The following is a 22499-nucleotide window of genomic DNA, read 5'->3' as shown; positions in this document are numbered from 1 at the left end:
CAGACAATAAATTTAACCAGAATCATGGATGCCTTTCACAAGGATTTTTAATGTTCTATACATAAAATTAACTTATAACATGAAATATCTGGAAAACTTTATAAAGCTTCCAAGACTTTTGTTTAATTTTGCTTTTTAATACATAAAATGGCAGCTTGTCTAAGGTTTGCTTTGCTGTGTTAGCTCGTACTAACACAGTAACTTCTTTACAGACAGATTAGGAATTAAACTGACACTCGATATGGTCTCAGATATTTCTTTTAATGTCCTTTTGGTGACGGTAATAATTAAAGTCACATTCAATTCTGAAGGTGTTTCCCTACACTGTTTTGTGAGCTGATGATATGATACCTAAGGCAACTTTGTAACAAAGTTAGACTGTCTGGTAATCAGAAGGCAAATCCTGTATCTGCATTTTTCTGCTGATGTTGGTTGTTGATTTGCATGCTAAAGCTCAGTAAAATCTTTGAATGTGAGACATAAAGCAGCCTTCACAGAATGCTCATGGAAGCAGAAAAAAAAAAGGCAGTATACCTGTATGGGTGCTTCAAGTGAGTCGTTCAGAAAAATGATCTTATGATTCTTAATCCATTGCCACAATGGGTGTGAATTAATGACCTTTTTTGGTCATTTTACAGTTTCCTTGTTACTGCTTCTGGTTTGTATCTTTAGTGACTACAGGGCCAAAGGAAAGTTTAGGGAGAGAACTACCTTTATAATAGAAAACCTGCTTTATGTATTCAAATTGAAGTGTACATAGCATAGTCATACAATCAGTACAGTACTCTTCTCACAGATGGAGATTTGTTTAGGCTGCCAAGAGGCAATGTAAGTGTGTAAAAGCTTTTCTATTAGATAGAATACCAAATCTAGATTGTCAAAATAGCTGCATACCTCTATTTTTAAATTAATGTATTGTCACTTGAAATAGGAGTCATTCACTGATTCCACGGTGTTCAGTTCTGCAGTGGAGGAAACCAGAGAGGGAAAAGAGAAGGTAAGAAGGGCTGAATACAAATAGTTCTGGCTTCTGCAGCTAAAATGACTGGGCAAGAGTACTGTGGAAGAGACACAGCTCTTTTATAACAAAAGGATCTCAACCTTTCTGCTTTTCAAGGAAGATCCCATTTCACTGTTATTCTGCAAGTGACTCCATCAACCCCAAATAAAGTTTCAAAGGCATGAGAAAGATTTCTGTTGAACAGTAGCATAACCATTGTAGCTGTTTCAAGCCACTTGAAAGCTATTCTATATATGTGAAATGGCAATTTCTCTGAAGGTTTGAAAAATAGCAAAGTTAATCAGATCACTATAATGCAAGAAATTTTTTATGTTTATGTGAATCTGCCATACCTACATAGATTACAATATGAAAAATCACATTGGGAATCTAAAGCCTGAAAATGAGACTTCATGGTATATTCCTAATGAAAGCTTAACTTTGGGCAGTTTATATTGCAGGCCAAATTATTTCTATTCTGGAGTTTTTGTAACTGATAACAGAATGCCTCAGCAAGTATGAATTTAACATCTCTACGTCAAATTAGCAAGGAACTTTTTGTATATGCTTTACTGACCTTTGCATTAGTATTTATCTATTTGCACACACAATTAAAAAATACATTCAAGCACTACTTTAATTTTGAACATGTGTTTGTTAGATTTTCATCTTTAATATTAAAATCAGTGCTACATACTTTGCATTAAAGTTTTTAGAGATAATCCATTGTTCTTGTCTAAATATGTTGTTTTAAACTATCCATAACTTTAAATTATAATAGGAAATTATTAATAAGGAGACTTTCTTAAATCAACTCAGTAAAATTCACAGTGAAAATGAAAAACAAACAAATCCATATACAGCTGCGAATAACTGACATGAAAGCTCAACCAATCTTCAGATCCGAAAGGAACTCAATAATGTTTAGATAACTCTACTGATGGATGGCAAGTAGCGTATTATAGCTAGATAATGGGCATAGCCTGCACATTAACTGAAATAGTTAAACCACATTTTAAATCTTTAGGAAAGATACTTCAGCTACATGAATGAACCAACATTGTTCAGTCAAATGGGAATATGTTCAGCAGCCAGGAAGCAATGCAAGAGGATGAACTGTTCTCATTGGATTAGAATACCTAGAGAATGTCAAAATGGCTTAATATGTCTGTTCTCGATTTTATGTATTGCTATGCTGTGTGATTCACTCGTTAACTTCCTGCTGTCTGATGTTGCGGAGGATCGAATGGACATCACGTGTTGACCAATATGATCAAGTCAATGCCGTTTATTCAAGCGCATATTATAACTCACAGCATTGTTCGCACGCCCCCATTTCTTATCCAGATTGGCTAAATGAGTACGTTCAAGTGACAGAACAACATTTCTTATTGGTTACACCAAAATCCATGAGTACAGTGTTTACATACAAATCACTAAATGTTCTTGCTTCAGCATATCTCTCTATCAGCTTCAGAGAATGCAGACAGGCAGGATTGCTCACATTTCCATCCTCTGTACGAAATTCTCCCCACAGTCTGACACCATAAAATACTGCTAAGCTAAAAAGGCTGAAACTAGAAGAATTTTTCTTTTGAATTCAGTGTGGATTGAGCCTTTTAGAAGAGAATTGCAAGTCTGACTTCCTGCCCACACAAAACACATAAACACCCTCTTCCTGTGAGTTAGATGAGCATTTGAATGCCTATATTGCCTCATTATATTTTAACGTACTTTACTATAGTTAACCCTCAAAAAGGTTTTCACAAAGTAGTTCTTTCAAACATAAAAGAATAGTATTTGTCTCTACTGCACTCATAGATGAAATGAGTATCAACTTATTTTATGTATTAATCAGTATACAAAGATATACAAGAGGCCACATAACTTCATCAATTTTCTTAAAGGGTTTTCACTAGGTATTACTATAAAAACTACAGTCCTGGAGGAATGACTTTTGCAAGGACAAGAATCGGTACATTCTGAAGCTATCCTGCTCCCTACCTCTTGGATTTTAATTGTATTTAAAAATAAAAATGAAAATGATACATCCCACTGTTTAACAGATGGAAAACTACATGAGAGAGAATCCATGTGTTTGCGCAAGGAGGAAGATAGGAAGTCTAAAAAACCAAGCGGGTACAGAGGACTTCAAAGGGAAATCAAAGAAGTAAAAAAACAGACAATAAAAAAGGAGACACAGATAGTTAAAGAAGAGAAGGCAAAGTATTCATCTGAGATGCATTAAAAAATTAACTGCAGTTTTTAATGTGTGAGATTATGGCAACTTCCAAGCAAGACTATAGATTGTGTCTTTTTAATTAGAAATACATTTTCCACAAGCTGACAGTGCCAATGCAGACTTGGAATTTACTAATATTCTCTCAATTGTCTTTGCTTTGTGGAAAGAAAAAACAATAAATTAAAACACCACACTTATACTAAGAAATTTTAGAAGACCTGTATTGATCAGAATACTCTATGTAATTCAGGGAAAGAGTTCTTTTTGGTTGAGTACTCGTAGAATGATGCACAGAATAAAGATTTAAGTTAATTGCTAGACATTGATATTCCATTATGAACAGTAGCACAAGATTCTATTGCAGTAATACAAATGTCAGAAAATCCGTTTTTGATATTGTGGTGTTTATAAAGTTAAGTAAAACACCAGTGCAGTACTCATTTATGTACCCAAACATGCAGAAATACATAAAAAAAACGATTACAAACTAGCGTTGCTTGTGTGTATGCCTGTGTGTGTGTACACATGCACACACATGCACCAGGTATGTGTAAGGGAAGAGCATAAACAGAAGGATAACACTCGGTTTCAAGAAGAAATGCTATATTCATGTGCAAACTCTTAAAGAACATTACATTAAATAAATAAATACCTTGGCATATTTACCAGTTTGCATACAGACAAAAGCCAAGGTTTAGTCAAAATATAAACATAGATTTACCTACTAGCTCTGCTCAGCACAATTATATATTAAACAGGTAATTCTAACACTTAAAAATGAGCTAGCTGCAGGTCAGAAGACATTTATAACATTCACACAGATAAAGCCATTCTATGCAGTTTTTAGCTCCATTGAAGAGCTCAGACAGAAAGAAAAGGAATGTTTTTAGATTACACAAATAATTAAGAGCTCCCTTTATTTCTTCTCCCTCACTTCATTTCAGTGAGAAGGCAATACTCTATATGAATATCAAAATTATTGATAGTAAAAAGCATTAATATGTTAATTTTGTTATGATCACAATTGTACAAATCTCAATGAAATGTAGAGAACTAAAATCTATCATGGTTATGTAATTTATTCTTTCTGTTTACTCAATGTATTAGACAATGGTGTCATGGCATGCTAAACAAACACAATACATTCTCACTCATTTTATTCCAGACTGACTGCTGTCATGTTCTGAAGAACACTCCAAGACTGAGCTCAAGAGCAGTAGTTAAAAACAGTAACTGGCTGTCAGTGGTGTAGTTTGTCATTGTTCCACAGACAAAAGGCAGACTGTCACAATAAACAGCATTTATTCATTTCAGATTTGTGGCTTAGGGCTGAGGAAGGGGAGGTGTCCTTCACAGTAATTGTAAAACACATAAATAATAATAGTAGTCTGCAAATCATATATCAAAGAAAACAGTGGGAGTTGGCAGTGATGGAGGCAAGAAAATGGATGCTTACAGCACAACGTAATTTACAGCTCTTTTTGAAAAAATACATTTTTTCTTTCATAACAGCAAAATTGAATGTTTTGTATTAACTGCTTGTGTGGTGGGTAAGCAAGACAGAACATCTAAATCATGGCATTAATGACTTACTTTAAACAAACCGCTGTGTAGCTTTCTTAGCATGATTACTCTCTACTCAACTGCTTTCAATTTTATTAATTTAATTTTACTAATTAAACCCCATTTCATATTGATATTGGCATCACCTGCTTCAGCTTTTTGCTTAACAATTATTAAATAAATTATACTGCTCCGTGAAAATACTCTGGATTGGTATTTGAATGGAAGAGGCTTCTTTTACTCAATGCTTGGCTCTGTTTTTCCATGATGGATCTCAAATGCCTAATAATAAATTATTGTTAATAATTTAATGGACAGAAATTATAAAGCAAACAAATTAATCTCCCTGAGGCTGGTGTTAATTTTTTTTTTTTCATTTTAGTGCAGTTTTTGAGGCATCCATTATCACCCTTCCGTCTCATAAGCTCCTGTCCTGATTTGCAAGGCTGAAGTCCTGGCTCAGCAACACACACTAACTGGACTATGATACCTGCCAGCCAACCCTTTGAGGATGTGCAAAAACCCAGGAAAAGAAGTGAGGAAAACCAGACACCAGCAGCTGAAAAGATGTTCCAAAGGGAAACTTCTAATTTACTACTGCTCCACAAAAGTCCTGCTTCATTTCATAACTGCTCCCAATGCTGTCCAGAACACTGATAAAATTTATTAGAGGGTAACCTCTTCTTACATACCCAGAAAAGACAGATGGATACGAATTTTTCTCTGGCGAACCACACAATATTCACCAGATGGAAACAATGCTCCCTATACAGTTTCTCCAGTATTTTTGCCTACAGATCCTTCCTTCCCAGCACGTCTCAAATCCTATCAGGACCAAGGACATTAAAGGACTAAGGAAAGGACAGGTATGTCGGAGAAACCGAACTCGTATTTCAGCATGGATCTCCTCTGTGAAAAATCTAATATAATTTGCCAGGGAGGGAATAGAGTGAAAAAGATGCCCTGTATTGAAAGAGTGCAGTGTCATATCAGTATTTCAACCAGTAAATATTATCACAGCTGTTACTACTTTGAGTATAATGTAGAACTCAGGAGCTGCCAGAAGCAACATGCCTGGCAGTGCAAGGGTAGCTGACTGACGAATGGGTGCACATGACCAGATCTAAAATAAGCTTAGGTGATTCTTGCCTTAATAAGACGGGATTCTCCTTAATGATTTTAAAATTGAAAAAGAGGCCCCAGTCTGGTAAGTCAGCATGTGGATATATGTGAAAATGGGATAACACGTGTAAAGCTTTACTCATTTAATAGCTATAGCTGGAATAAAATAATAAACAAAAAGGGTGCTGAAAAATAAATACTGAAAAACTAATTGCTAACCTTCTTTTTAGAAAAGGTTAGTAAAATTAGAAAAATATGTGTCCTAAGATTAAAATATCCTTTAAACATAAATCCAAAATTTGGGGTTAAAATAAATAAATATAAAGGGAGGGGTTTAGTCCTTCTAGAAGGGACATTTTCAGAGCAAGATCAACTACAGTGCTGTAACCTTCAATTAAAGTGAGAATTTCATCTAACCTTATTGCTAACAGCAACAAACAGTAACTTGAAAATTTAAAGCCAGAATTTATTCAGAATTACTTAGCGTGAGAGCAGTAAGAAATCTAAGTACAACATTTCTTTAGTTAAAAAAAAGTCTTTTGAAATAACAAAAAAAAAATCTCACCCATATTGACTTGCTATTGCCTTTTTAGAGGTTCTCTAGAACTTTTTCCAACTCCCTGCTACCCACCTTTATAGAATTAAATACACACATATGCAGGCACACAGTACTACTCTTCTGGGTTTGGAAAACTGTTTAGTTTCAGCTGAAAATGAGAAAACAAAATATTCATAGTATGCCTCTCTCTTATGCAGACTACTAAGAACCTTAGTTGGGTCTCCTTGAAAAATCTGCCTCTCCCGTTGTGTAACGAAAGCCTGGAATAATACTTGAAAAGACTCAATTTTGGAATGCATTTTCTTGGTTAACTTTTGCCTTATAAGAAATTTTAAAAATTCAGTTTATTCTTCTATAGTCTTCATAAAGTCAGTCCCTTTTACTAAGGAATCAAAGCTTATACGTTTGAATATATGGTGTTATCCTGGGTGCAGTCAGGTGCAGGGTATTCATAACATCACGTATGTTGTTATTCAGAGTGACAAACACATGCAATCATTAAAGAGAGATGATAACCTTCATTCTAATTACATTAGTACACCATTTCTCTCAAATGAAGGCAAATTTCCCGTAACAGGAAGAGCCAAGCACAAATGTAAATGGATCAACAGTGTCACTAATAAACTATGATCAGGGCCAGCATCCGGCAGTGGACAATCACTCACGCAGTAACACAATCACTCTGCAGCTAATGCATGTCACTACTGATTCACAGGAAAATTTTTGAAACCAGAATTTGCATGGTCTATTTGAAACTTCCCTGAGCTGAATACCTAACATTTGGCTTTCTAGTGGGAGTTGTGACAGTAGCACTGCTCACAGCAAACTGCCACTGTCGTTTGTTCTGCTTCAGTGCTGTTTGACTGTCACAGCCTGTCATGTAGGAAGAAAGCACTGCATCTAACCCCCAGTGACAAGGTTTAATCACTCCTATTACTCCTGTTGGCTGTTCAAGCCACCTTCGGGTGTGCAGCATACAGTTATAGATCTAAAAAATCCTCGCTTTATAAATGGAAAGTCTAAACTCTGCTTTTTAGTTGATCAGTCTTCTAACACAACATTGAAAGGAACTACAAAGATTAGACAAATAATAGTAATGCAATGCTTGAGATTTTTTTTAATTTTCACATCTTTTGCATTATTAGGAATATTAGATTATTTAATTTTCTTCAAGATTGGTTTTTTCATGGATTTCAGTTATTCAAATTCTGAATTTATTCCTATTTTTTCTGTCAATCTTTGTTATAATGTGGACACATATGCATAAAAGTAACATTTGGGATCCATTTGTTATGACAAAATAAATTGACAAAGATAAATATTGTATCGCAGGGCATACCTGTCCAAATTTAATGCTGGCTCAAAGGGCAAGAGGAGTAATGCTTAGAATAAGCCTTGTACAGAAGAAAAGGTTAAACTTAAGCCTTCCTTTTACAAATCAGCATGAATTAATTAAAACTTCATATATGCTCAATCTATTTAATGAACTGTTTCTGTTGCTGTTCCATATGGAAAACTGTAACCTTTATGCTAGTTTTAAGAATGCACTTTTGGAGACTGCAATCCATATAGGACTTAAAGCCTGAAGGACACACAGGTCAACTCTTCTGGTCTTTTTGCTGACACAGAGTTATACATCCTTCTCCAGAAGCCCAGGTAACATAGACAAATCACATTTTGCACATCAACAAATCTGTTTGCTTGAGCTGGTCTTATTAAATTCAAGGTCTACTCACTGGCACAAAAAAAATTATTTCAACATGAAAACATGTTTACCCACTGTGAGTTTAGCCTTGGCAAAGTAACCTAGTATTATTAACTTCTAATTGCCCCAGCAGGCTAATCTTAGGCCTGATAAACAATGTTAATGTGAATCTTTACAATTAGAGATTCTTATGCTTTCGAACATCATTAACACTAGTGTTATTTGAATTGACATGTATTTGTAAATATAACAATTGTTTTGCAGAGACTGGCCAGGAAACAAGTATAACCTGACAGAGCAGATAACCTGGTGGATCAATGGTCTAGCACAAGGATTTGTATCTCTGCTTTAGCCCAGTTCTGAAAATGTGTGAGCAAATGCACATCCTCCAGAGCTCAATATGACACTAACTGGCCTCTCATGCAGGACTCAGAACCCAGTAAGTAATTATGCCACTTTCATCACATACCTGTAAAAGTACCTAGAAATTAGGGACGAAGTTTTTTAAAAGCTGAACATAAAAAACCCCTCACAGGTAGGACTGTCAGCACTCCTTTTTATTGTTATTAAAATGAACTATTTAATTTTCTTTTCCAACTAGTGATTTCGGGTGAAATAAACCAATCTTGGGACACAGCATTTTAAAACTTGCAAAAAGTATGAGAATGTGTAAATGGATGGCAAGTACATTACATAAGGGTTTTAATTTTTAATGACAACTTTTTCTATCAGGAAGGTAGATTTTTTTTTTACATTTTAAGATATAAACACACTTATTTGTGTTTCTTCTGGTCAGCTTGAGGGAAAAAAACGCCAAAACGCCCAAAGTTGCCAGTTAAGTTTCAGTGTTCCCTCTAGATTATCTTCCTGAATGACCAAATGTAAAAGACCCTTTTTTGTGTAAAATAAATTTATAGTGTTTACAGCAGCTTGTGTCACTCACTTTTGTACAATTCCAACCTATATTCTCATTCTCCCAGTTTGATACTGCTAGATTAACATTACCAGGAGTGCTATAGATTTTCTGTTATTAAAGATAAAAAGTAATTGTTTACTTTTTTCTTTCAAACATCTGTGAATTATCATCTAGAAATAACCAATTATAGCACCTAACCAGCTGTATACAGGTAGATGTGGGTTGCTGCAGCTAACTCATTATCATAAAACTGTGCACGCCAATCCCTATTGATGGTGTGTTGCAGTGCCAGTTCATCAGCAACAGGTTTACACTACACGTTCTCCTTCATACCTTCTGGCCACTAATTTATGTTTTCTTTCCCCAAATTTTCTTATCAGTTCTGAATGACAATAAAGGACAGATCAATACCACACTCTACTTTCTGTATTGTACTTTCACCTGAAAGTAAGTTCATTACAGTTTTGAATCCTGATCATCTGTCTGAGAAATCTGGTTTCTTGAGTTGTTCATTCACATAGAATAGTCTCAATAATTTTCATAAACTGAAAGGGATGAATGTTTTTGGTACTTTTTCTGCCACAAGCTGTGACACTGACAATTAAATAAGTAATAATCTTAAACTTCTAGATCCACTTTTTCTTTTTTAAATAAACCTGCACAATACTCTAGGCAAAAATATCAATATGAATATTTGGATATGAATCATAATAGCAGATTTTCACATCAGGTATTTGATTCCAACTCTGAACTCTGAAGCCTCTGCAGTGTGAATGGCAGCAGGAAATGGCTTTCAAACTCTTCCTAACAGATGGAATAAAATCTGCCAAGTTATTAAATTACTACACAACTATTTTTAGTTTCATTTCTAAATCCTTTTTCCTTTGTCATATAATATGTCATTGCTAATCAAATCTCAAAAACATTACTGTTTTGAAAAAAGAAGCTTGAACTTTATTATTCTTTGTCCTGAATATTTTTGCTCTTTTATTTTTCTACTAAAGCTATGCAATATTTATACAGATTTGTGTACTACAAAAATGGAGAAAGTCACTCAAAACATCAGTTTATAGGACCTAGATGCTTTAAAATTCTTTTAGCTATGAATAATCACTGCAAATCCTTATCTTGACTTAGCTGTCTAAGATTAAAGAAAACTGTTTGTTGAAAGCTAACAATTAGAAATGGTCTCCTGATAACTCTGAAACAAAAAGCAAATTCCTCAGCTGGCTGTGGTAAATCATATCAAAAGTGAAACATGCTTTATTTTTGATGAATTGTACTTTGGAAGAAGACGCAGCTACTCAACTGTTGTGAAAATGAAACCAATTGTTTCCTCCTGCGAACTCTGTCACAGTGACAGATTTTAAGTGTATAAAGAATCCTTTGAAGGGAAATCTGCTTGTAATTCAAGTGCCGTGGAAAAAAATTGTCTTTGTTCATGTACTAACCTAAACACTGTCTTCTTCATAAGGTCTTTTATTACTGTTCCATTTACACTATAGTACAGAAGTGATGATATAAAAAAAAAGAGAGCATTAAACATGACTTGTTAGTATTACCATAGCAAATATTGCAACACTGAAGAGGAGTTTAATAATTGTAATGCGATTAAGTCAACTGGCAAGTTGTGGTTTTACTTAAGGACAACAAGCTTCAATCAACTAAGGAGTCAAATGGCAACTTGCAAATTGTTCCCATATCTGATTTTCAATAGTGCACCAGGCAACAGTCAGCCTCAGATTGAGCACAAAAATGCAACTGCAAAAAACCCAAACAGAACACACAGAGATTTAGATTGCAGTGATACTGTACAGCAGACCTGTGACATCTGGAAGCTGTATTGATTTACATCACTGCCACAAAAGTAATGTGAAATAATGAGGAAAACCTTCCCATTTTAGTTCAGTTCTACTAAATCTCACAAATGAGAAGAAAGAGTTTTGGGATTTTTCAGATACTTGACTAGTGTTGCTCAGCTACAAACAAATAAATGCATCAATGGGTGAGGCTTCTAACTTCCCTCAAGAAGGAAATTGCACCAACACCTCAATTAAGGCATGGAACCCGTAGAACTTTTCCCAGTCAGATGGAAACTGTGAAATAACTTTGCAAAATGGACCATAATATATGGCTACTTGGTAGTGGGAAACATTATGCATTGTAGGATTTAACTACATGGATTTTCTTACACACAGCATATAACTAACAAAAATGCAGAAAAGTATGAATTCTCATCACTTTTTTCAATATTTCCAGCTATTTACAGTATCTTTGATTTTGTGATTTGTAACAGAAAAATAAAGGGAGGTCTCTCACAATCCTTTATTTTTCACAGAATCACAGAATATGCTGAGTTAGAAGGATCTTATCTTCGTTGCTTCTTCTCTTTTGAAGATCGAGAGGAAAAGATACAAAAGAAAATAAAATTTTTTAAAAAGCATTTGTCTAAGGATTAATTTAAAGGGCCTTATAAATGATGTGTCTTTGGAAAAGTTGTCAATAAGAAAGAATGGGAAGAAAACTTGTGTTTTCAAAAAGTAGGGCTTATAACAAAGCCTAGACTAAATGCAAGGCTCCCAGGTAATAGGAATTTCACTAAGTCCTTTCTTTTCACACTAAACGGAACTAGACTACAACTCAAAGAAAGAATTTTGGGAACATTTGTTCCTCAGAGCTATATGTTTTCTGTTTGTTTCAGGAAAAATGGTATCAAAACAGCATCATTCAAATCTGCCAGAAACAACTGTCTTCAAAGCGTATTTGCACTCTAAATCTAAACACAAATAAACTATCTCTTTTCTGTGATAGCCTTTGCAATTAAATAGTTTATTGGATGGAAGAGTATTTAGATATAGAAAAAGTTATGATATGTATTTTTTAAATTGAAAGTGTAACATTTTACAGTTATTGCAGTATATTACATTGTTTAAATTACAGCATAATAATTCATCTCTACAGCATTCAGTGGCGCTAAGCCTTTGGCCTCTTGCCTAACAATACACTAGGCAAGAATTATTACAGTGCAATTCACACCCTGTCATGCCTTATTGCTTAATTAAAGCATAACCCTTCATGACATGACAAGGAATTTGATTGTTACCATAATAGATTATTATCCCACATAACTTATTTTAGTGTAGATTGTGTTTGGGTTGTTTGTGGGGTGTTTTTTTGTGTTGGTATTTTTTGTTTTGTTTTGTTTCTGTTTTGTTTTTTTTTTTGTGTTTTTTTTGTTTTGTTTTTATACATGCACTGAGTGTTATGAGAAGAAATATAGAGATGTTTCTTTATCTGTAAAGTGTGAAAAATAGGTTTAGGAAGAGTAGCTAAGAACACAAGGTTGTATTTTTAATTAGAGCTTTTCCTTAAGTGCTTCTGGGCACTTTTTGGTTTTGCTTCATTTTGCTTCAGGAATTAAATCCAACAAAACTCTACAAAACAATTAAGATTCAAATATCAGATTAGGTGGTTGCCTTTATTTTATTGTAGTGCTTCACTACCTAAATAATCAAGTTATATTATTTCTATGAATTCTACTGTGGTACTAAAACAGCAATGAGGCTGAGGTTCTAGTATCTTTAAAATTCCAAAGAAGTTGCCAGTTTAACTTTGTTGCAATACAGCAGTTACCTACTCCATGTTCATTCTTAAAACATTAACTTTTTTTTTGAGAAATAACTATTTGAAAATAATCACTAAGATCTCTTCCTCTTGGTGTTTCTCATTCTAAAATCTGGTAATATAGAAAAAATAATCTCTTCCTATTAAAACACACCTGATATTAACTAAAACTTGAATAGGTGAACTTCTACTTTTCTAAAAACCCTATGGCAAAACTCAAACTTAAGCAAAACACTAGTCCATGAGATGAAATGAAAAAATATGTTGACAGTAATGAAAACACAATCTTATATTCTAACTTGCATTAAAATATTTAATTATAATTGTTTTATTAATGCCTTCATTTGGCTTGGAAATGAGCAATACAATCCAGTCATTTTGGTTATGAATAATCCTTCCAATTTGGCAACTGCCAATTCAAAATTAAAATAGGCAAACATGGAGCTCTGAAATGTTATGTGAATACAAGTCTGGATTTGTAGAGAAGACACACAGGCAATGCATAAAACATGCATACAAAATTTTAACATGGAAATTATGAATACCATACCTAATAGATGTCCTACCAGTTTGTACAACACAAAGGTGTAATTTAATGAGTTCCACTGAACTCTCTATGTCTTCAAGGTGACTGGGTTGTCCCTAGAACGAACTCTCTGCTATAACTAGAAAATGTCTATGATGTGACTGTGATATAACTGAAACAGCTGCAGTCTTTGATCATATGCTGGCAGTTTATGTACAGATGCAGAATGTGTAATAAGGGCACACTTTATTAACTTGACTGATGTTCTGTTATTTTACTGGTTTCAAAAGCCAAATGAGGACTGGGCTCCACCATGTTTCCCTGAGAATAATTTATTGTTGAAGCTATTCAAAATGAAATACCTATCATTAATGTCTAATTGATTACCATAAGCAAGAGGCATATATTGGCCTCAGTTGATCTGACAGTTGCTATGATCTTGAAAGCTGCTTTTATAACTAGAACTGTTATTTTGAATTAGTGCAAAATACATTTTAACTACAGTTTAAAACCACTGCCAAAACTCTGAATGCATGAATGCTTCCTGTTAATGGCTATTTCTACATATATACAGTCTAGTGAAACTTACAGTAAGTTTTTACCATTTTACAAGAATAAAAATTCAAAAATTCTGAAGGTATGATAATAAAGTTAGACCTTGACAGACTAGTTGCTGTATTATTTTATACAAAAGCATCTTTATTGTCCTTACCAAGTTAAAATACTTTTTGGTTCTACCAAAGTGTTTTAAACAATTCATCTGTCTCAAAGTAGCCAAATTAGAGTGGAAAGAATATGCATTGGATGTCCAGCAATTAAGAAAAAAATTTGCTTAATATCTGGATATTATGCCTCCATACACGCAATATGGAAACCACAGTAACATTATAAATTATATGTAAATATATATGTTTTTAATGGGTTACTTTGGACAAAGAGTTATATCAGAAAGAAGATGAAGTTAACATTCTCAAGAAAGATCTACTAATAGTTTTCGCTAATCCTGAGAATATGAAGTTATTCTAGATATGAAGGGCATTTAAAATATCCACATTTTTAATAATTTAGTTTTTTATTTCCCACCTTTTTCTGTAGCCTCCACTTATATCTTTGTGGTCTAACTCTAAATTTCAGCTTTGTTTCACTTTTTCCTCATATTTTTATGGAAAGAAATACAAAGGCCTAAACCCTAATTCACTCTGCTTCCATAATCCCAGTTTGCTTTTCTTTTGTAGGTAATACACATTTTCACAACCTTGTTGGACACAAAGGGGGTGTTGCAAAGTCAGTGTACAGCTTTGGTGGGATGGCTCTCCGTCCAGAACCTTACATAAACCTTGCTTTAGTTTTAGGGGTTTTTTAACCACTTTCTCTATGGCCTTATGCTGCAATTGAGGAGTAAAACATCTCAGAAGTTAAACAGACCCTGGCCAACACACACACACACACACACACACACACACACACACACACACACACACACACACACATCTATATCTGCTTAAATTTTTCCCACAGATCTGTTCACTTTTCATCAAGATACCAACAGCTAGATCTGTTTCTATACCAGATTTAAGGATATGTCAGTAAGCATTTATACTTTAATCTTATCCAGTATGGATATAACCCAAGAAAATAATTTTTCTCTCTGTCAAGCTAAACTCCTCAAATTAAACCCTGGCTTGTTCTTAGAATCCTAAAATATCACTTCTGAAATATGTTCAAATTTTAACCCCCCCCAAAACACCTTAAATGCTTCCCATTTCTAGCAAAAAGCATAGATACTAGGCAAAAGTAAAATATAAACATTCAAAGTCAACAGATTACTTCCAGGAAAGTCTGATCTATTGCACAAGCTTCATTTTCACTGAAATTTGTTATAACACATCAGACATTAAAGCTATAAATAAGTTAACTCTAAACTGTTCCAAGTTATCCATTAAAGAAACCCCCTTGGTCAAACAAAATTTCTGAGACTGAATATCTTGTCATTGTACCCTGGATTACATTTTAAAACGCATAAATCTTTACATAGGCATATATTTGGCATACTTTCCATTCCTCTCCCCTCCCCTCCCCCCCCCCCTGCCCTTGGCTGCTTCTTATACTTCCTATATACCATTTGCAATGCAATTACTCTGCCAAATATCTCTGATACATTCCAGTGCCCTTTATTCCTCTCCATCTACCATGTTCTTATTAGTATCTAATTGTGGACTTCAGCTCAAATGAGAATACTGAACATTTATTCAATTACTTCATCTTAACAGACTCCAGAAAAATATGGAGTTAAGTAAAATACAAAGAAAACTTCATTATTGAAGTACTAAATTGAATCCTAGAAATGTGTAATTGCTTAACAAATACCACAAAGTCTCTGATTCTGACTGTGGGACAAAATTAAGAGAACACTTACAGATAAGCCACTAATCACACTTTGAAATATCTCAATACAACAGAACTTCTGTTCAGAAAGTATATTGCCATGCAGCATTATATGTGATCCAAAGCACTGTCCACTGACTTGCAAGGTAGTCTTGGTTTGCATAGTGAGTAATGTGCCTTTATTCTACTGCATATCACAGAATTGAAAATGCTAATTTTCATAGTAAAACAAATGGTACACCTAAAACCTGAAGAGTTGACACACATAATAATAAGCATTCAGTAGTTCTGCAAGATTCCACTCCCCCAACCCCCCACCACCACAGCAAAATAACTCTTCTTATGCTCGTCTGTTCTCCTACCTTTTCTGATGAGATGGCTGCAGAAAAATTTATAAATGGAAAGCTCAATTAGTGCAATTTATGTATCCTTGGTTGTCAATCATTACTGTTGAGAGGTGGGACTTTCAGGATCTCTGTGCATTAATTAGGAGTTCATCTCCAAAGAGTAGGCATTACACCTAAGGACCAAAAATAAGTTTTAATTAGAGTCTAGAAGACAGTATGCCATCTACTTATAAAACTAGTTCTTTAGTTAAAAAATGAACAGCGATGGAACACTATTAGTAACAATGCAAAGGGCATGAATCTACTGTTTGCAATGAATTTTGGAATGCAGTAGTATTTTTATGTATGTAGGTTTGCCTGGAAAAAGTGGACAAGTTTTTTAATACTGTGTGGACACCAATCAAATTTCAGCCAGGTTGCACGAATGCCAACATGATTATTAGACCTTTGTCAAATTATTGATGCGAGGCTGATGTTGAAAGAAGGCTATTACACAGCTGAAGTTAATTGTATTTCTCTCTCATAGTCAGGGTTTTTGTTTTGCCCAGACCAATAGGGAAACCAATGCAAACTCAGCAAAAGGGGGCTAATGGCCTTGTACAAAGCATCAGTGTCATTCACCAAGTGATACAGCATACAGGCAGTTTTTGGTTGGCCTTCAACGTGTCAAGGGTCAGGAGAGGTTAAAAACTAGCTGGGCTAACTGGTGTCAGCTGCCCGAGAGAGCTTTCCTCGTGGTATGACTTAGCTGAGTACAATCAAACATTTGGCCTACGATTCACTAGGGAAATAACATATTAATTGATGATATCATGTATAAATTAAAGGAAGAAAAATTGTAAAATCTGGTCTGGAAAATTAACCTGTGAGCTAATAATTCAGGCACGGAAAGGGGTAAAACTCAGAGAAGAAATAAGTTTTAATTCTAAAAAACAAGAAAAAATAGTTCGGCAACAGCTGAAATAAGAAAAGTAACGTACATATAAAAACCCAAAATAACACATAGACTGGTCTAAGAAGGCTGAGACAAGGAAAAAATAAAGTCAAGCTGCAATATGGAAACGAAGGAAAAAAGTAATAAAATGGTCAAAAATTTCAGTGTTACAAATATTTTAGTTTCTTTAACTTTGAAGTTAACATATACTTAACATGATATAATTAACAATAGTTATAAAGGTTATTGCACAGAAAAAGAGCAGAACAGAAAGACATGTCAAAAAGAGGAAAAGATTTACTATGCTTCTGAGAACAGCAGAACAACTGTTATGACCTTCTACATTGCTATTATATTTCATGGTCTTTTACTAAAGTATTTGTAAATACCTTTAGGAGACATTTTTCTCAAACACATTTTTGAGAAACTCATGCCATAAATTTCCAATCTAGTCAATATTCCTAAAGGGTACTGAAAACCAGCAGCAAATTTAACAAGAAAAAACCTGTAGCTATTCCTCACAGATTGTTTAAATTGTCTTATTCTGAACAACAATGGGTGATGAAATTAATACTGTGGTGAGGAAGTAAGAACTTAAAAAAACCCTGTGGACAGAAGCACTCTCCAGAATTTACTGACTTGCAATATTGCTGTCTTTACTAGTAGATTTCAGTGAGTGGATTCAGGTCATCAGATATGCTGGCAGTACACAGCAATACACTCTCGTGATTTATAGTATTGAAACTTACTTTTTCAAAGTTCAACTTTCCTTCTGTGAATTGTGTTACATACAAAATAGAGTACATCCTATTGCTGTGGACATAGGCATATTAAAAAATCTGGCATTTACTTCTCTGTAGGCTTACTTTTCACATGATAAAAGATTTCAGGAAATATCATGTTTAATATTGGCTGGTACCATGGGCAGGTATTTTTAAATGAAAAAAAAAGGAATTTATCCAGGGCTTGTCACTTATATTCTCTGAACTGAAGAAAATCACTGAGTCTCGATATCTGTGGTCTCCTGCTAGTCACATTTAGCACATTTCGTGTCAGCTGCTTCTCCTGATTAAGAAGATGGCAGAGATAATAGACACACTAAACTCCAGAAGAGACAGAGAATCTTTGTTCGTCTAAACAATTATACCAATTTTTATAATGGTTTAATTTGTTATTATTCACAAGGGACAATGCCAAGAGCTGAACCAGTGGACTGCTAGCAAAGTACAGATTGCATGTTAGCAGCATGGTGCCTTCTCAGTCCTTCATGTTTCCTAGTTTGCCTCTTCTGAACTCACACTACAATACACTGTTTTGGAAGCCAGCCATAAAAGAGGCTAACTCAGACAATAAAATCTGGGTGATCTGCTGAGCTGTGACTGAGATTTGTGACCTACCTTAAACTGAATCAGATTCAACAACAAGACTTCTTACAAGCAGCTCTCACCAAGAGCTTGGCAGAATGTCAACACAGTTGTACTAAATATTTGACACAAAACTTGCTGAGAACCACATGGTATCATGTATTAGCATTAAAATAACAAAGCTGGAAGAATTCACAGGGAAAGGATAATAAAAAATAACAATTCCAAAATGTTTCTAACAATAAATAATGCTATCTAGCGATTAAATTACATTGGTCAGGCAATAAGAAAGAAGAACAACACTAAAATTACTTCAGGCATTCTCCCGGCCAACTTTGAACCCTTTATTGAAGGCTGAAAGTTTTGATGCCTTGTCCAACATCTACCCTGTGGTCAACAGAGTAAGGGAAAGGCACATCTAGATATCAAACCAGACTTAAAAGAGCTATTTTTCCACTTGTTATAGTGGGAGTGTTGAACACCAAGGCTCCTAACTCGATCACGGTGAGTACTTACATTTACTTACAATTAACCTACATACTACAGTCAGATTTTCAGAGGTGCCAAGTAAATAAATTTCAGTGCAGCATTAAATATTTGCAAATTTAGATGTTATTAGGAAATATGGACAGGGATTTCACAACTTCTATAACAATAGCAAAATGCTTATGGACAGTACCACAGAGGTCCTTATTTCTATTGCTACTGATCCATGCATTCCCTGAAAGTAGGAATATTTTCCTATTTATACGCAAGTGCATTTACTGCCTTTCATATGGTTAATATTTTATTCTTTTGGAAAAAAAAAACCAACTACATTGCTCGATTTTGGTTTATTTTATCTTGCTTTAATTTTTTCCCCCCTCCAAACGAGATCAGAACAACGGAAAAAATTGGTTAATTTATCAACATATATGTGTTACTTTCTCCAGTTAAAGATAAACTAATATTTTAATAAAATTTCTTAGAGTCTCCTCTAGGAAATAACTTCAGTGTGTGGTCAGAGCCAAGAAACCTACAACACATATACTTGCCTTTCAATCTAGAAACAGACCATGGGTTTGGAATTTGAGGATCATAGTTTATTCTTCGCAAATCAGTTAAACAAACAGACTATACTTGAAAAACACTAAGAATCTAAAATTCAAGCTGAATATCAGTATGCTCATATAAGAGGTGATTATAAGTCAATTAAAAAAATATAGCTTTTAACCCATAACAATATCTCTTATCTTAAGCAGTTTCTGCTAAAGCGGTAGTGACATCAGAAAAATATTTATGCAAGAAACATACCAAAGTATATTATGCACCAGAAAATATAAAAGTGTAAAGAAAAATGAATTAAAATGTAACTGAAATTTAATTGTAGCAGAGAGCCATTTCTCCATGGCCAGCACTGTCTATGGATCAAGCCCTCTTCCTGAAATACATCCATTTATCATACAGTATTGGAGTCACTTTGAAAATGATTCCATTGTAGTCGGCAACACCCAAATTGCAAATGGAAGTTATTAATCAGACAACAGTACCACAGTGTTTTCTACTGTTAAGACAACAACCACTGCTGACTAATGACTAAGAGAAGTTTGTTTGAAATTAGGATTCACCTGTACATGATAACTTGGGTTTCAGCATTTTGCTGCCTCCTTTTGCTACAAAATTACCCTTTTAATTTGTAAACTTTTTCTTAACTTTCCTTATCTCAATATCTGTGTTAGTGCATAGGCTCACAGCAGAAACTACACAAATTATATCCAAATTTTCTTTTTGTCATTACTGATTGGGAAAATTTGATGTTGATTACATTATTACTTTGTTAAGAATTGGAGAAGTTAAGAACATTATGGTATTATTCTCATATTATTATATCATTATAGCATAAAAATTTGTATTAGCTGTGGGGGATAAAGGAGATACCTATAGCATTTTATAAACACTTTTGTTCTTCAGTCTGTTTGGCTGACATCATTATAGTTTGCTAGATAAAACTTTACTAGCAAAAAAACCCAAAACATATCATAGATAAGAAATAATACAGAAATTCCAAGACTTACTAAGACAAGATAATAAGAACTACGAGTTGAGAAATTTCTGGCTGTCTGAATTCAGCTACATTAATAGTTTTTCTTTTTGGAATTTTATGATCAAAAAAGGTATTAAAATATTAACAAAAATCTCATAGAAAGAAAGGGATTAAGCCAGCACTGTAAAAACAATGTAGGAGAGCTATTGAGAATGAAAGTTGTAATGATTGCGGTTAGATATGAAGTATCTGGGCTGTTTCAAGCAATATCATGCTTACTTGTACACAGTCATGCTGTCATGCTCATAGAATGGTTTAGGTTGGAAGGGACCTGAAAGACCACCTAGCTCCAACCCCTTTCACGAGTGGGGACACCTTCCAGTAGGTTGCTCAAAGCCCTGTTCAACCTGGCCTTGAACACTTCCAGGAAGGGGACATCCACAATTTCTCTTGGCAGCCTGTGCTAGTGCCTCAAAACCTCACAGTAAAGAATTGCCTCCTACTATCTCAACTAGCCTCTTTCAGTGTAAAGCCGTTACCCCTTGTCCTATCACTCCTCATCCCTGTCAAAAGCCCCTCTCTAAGCTTTCTTGTCGGCTCCTTTTAGGTATTTGAAAGCTGCTAGGTCTCCCCAGAGCCTTCTCTTCTCCAGACTAAACGGCCCCAAGTCTCTCAGTCTGTCTTCATAGGAGAGGTGCTCCAGCCCCCTGATCATCTTCCTGGACCTTCTCTGGACAGAATCAATGCCCTCAACCTGCTGACCATGTTCTTTTTGTTGACACCCAGGATACAGTTGGCTTTTTGGGCTGCAAGCTCACTTGGCTGGGTCGTGTTGAGCTTCTCATCAATGAACACCCCCTAAGACTTTTTACTCAGGCCTGCTCTCAATCCATTCTCTGCCCAGCCTGTATTAATGCCTGGGATTGTACCAACCCAACTGCAGGGCCTTGCACTTGGCCTTGCACATGGCCTTGTTGAACTTCATAAAGTTTGCACAAACTCACTTCTGAAACCTGTCCAGGTCCCTCCGATGGCACCCCTTCCCTCCAGCATGTCCACCACACCACACAGCTTGGTGTTGTTGGCAAACTTGCTGAGAGTGTGCTCAATCCTGCTGTCCATGTCACCTACAAATGTGCTAAACAGCACTACTCCCAATAGCGACTCCTGAGGAACGCCACTCATCACTGGTCTTCACTTGGACATTGAGCTGCTTCAACTGTGGCCATCAGTCAGTTTTTTATCCACTGAGTGGTCCATCTATCAAATCCACATGTCTCCAGTTTACCAACAAGGATGTCATGTGGGTCAGCATCAAATGCTTTGCACATGTCCAGGCAGATGACATAGTTGCTCTTCCCTACCAATGCTGTGATAGAAGGCCACCAAATTTTTCAGGCATGATTTGCCCTTAATGAAATAACTTTGGCTGTCACCAATCACCTTCTTAATTTTCCTGTCCCTTAGTTCCTAGAAGGATTCGTACTGGTCACAGAGATGAGACTGATTTGCTGGTAGTACCTTGTGTCTTCCTTCTTTCTCGTTTCTAACAGTCAGGGTTGTTTCCTCTATTTAAGTCTGTGGGAACTTCACCAGATTGCCATGACTTCTCAAATATGATGGATAGTGCCACTTCCTCTGCCAGTTCCCTCAGGACCAGTGTATGCATCTCATCAGGTCTCAGGGACTTGTGCAGCTTCAGATTCCTCAGATGCTTTTGAATTTGATCTTCTCCTAAGATTCTCCAAAAAACCCACCACGTCTTGGGTCACTGCAGCCAAGGTTGCCCTTCAGCTTCATATTCCCCAGAAGCCCTGCCTTGCTGGTTAGGAAAAGGTCCAACACAGAACTGTTCCTTTTCAGCACTTCTATCATGTAGAGAAGGAAGTTATGACCAATACATTCCAGCAACCTCCTGAATTGCTAGTGCCCTGTAACACTGTCCCTTCAACAGATATCAGCGTGGTTTAGGTCCCCAGTGAGGACTAGGGTTTGAACATGGGACTGCTCCTACCTGTCCATAAAGGGCCTCATTTGCATGGTCTTCCTGGTCAAGTGGCCTGTAGCAGACCCTTGCTGTAATGTTCCTGCCTTCCCTTTAATCCTGACCGATAAGCTGTTAGCTGGTGCCTCATCCATGCCCAGGTAGAGCTCCAGCACTCCAGCTGGTCATTGGCATATCACCTCCA

General features: G+C 35.4%; 1 protein-coding gene across 1 annotated transcript in view; it reads right to left on the bottom strand.

Annotated features, from left to right (window-relative positions):
- TENM3 (teneurin transmembrane protein 3) overlaps positions 1 to 16030 on the bottom strand; it is a 608874-nt gene extending 592844 nt beyond the window's left edge. The window contains exon 1 of the mRNA XM_071556284.1: positions 16005 to 16030. The gene's annotated coding sequence lies outside the window, so the exon portion shown is untranslated. The remainder of the gene's footprint in view (positions 1 to 16004) is intronic.
- Positions 16031 to 22499: the final 6469 nt, after the last annotated feature.

Source organism: Pithys albifrons, chromosome 5 (assembly GCF_047495875.1).
Source record: "Pithys albifrons albifrons isolate INPA30051 chromosome 5, PitAlb_v1, whole genome shotgun sequence".
Lineage (NCBI taxonomy): Eukaryota > Metazoa > Chordata > Aves > Passeriformes > Thamnophilidae > Pithys > Pithys albifrons.
Note: the sequence above shows the minus strand (reverse complement) of the source record. Positions and strands in the feature narration are given on the sequence as shown.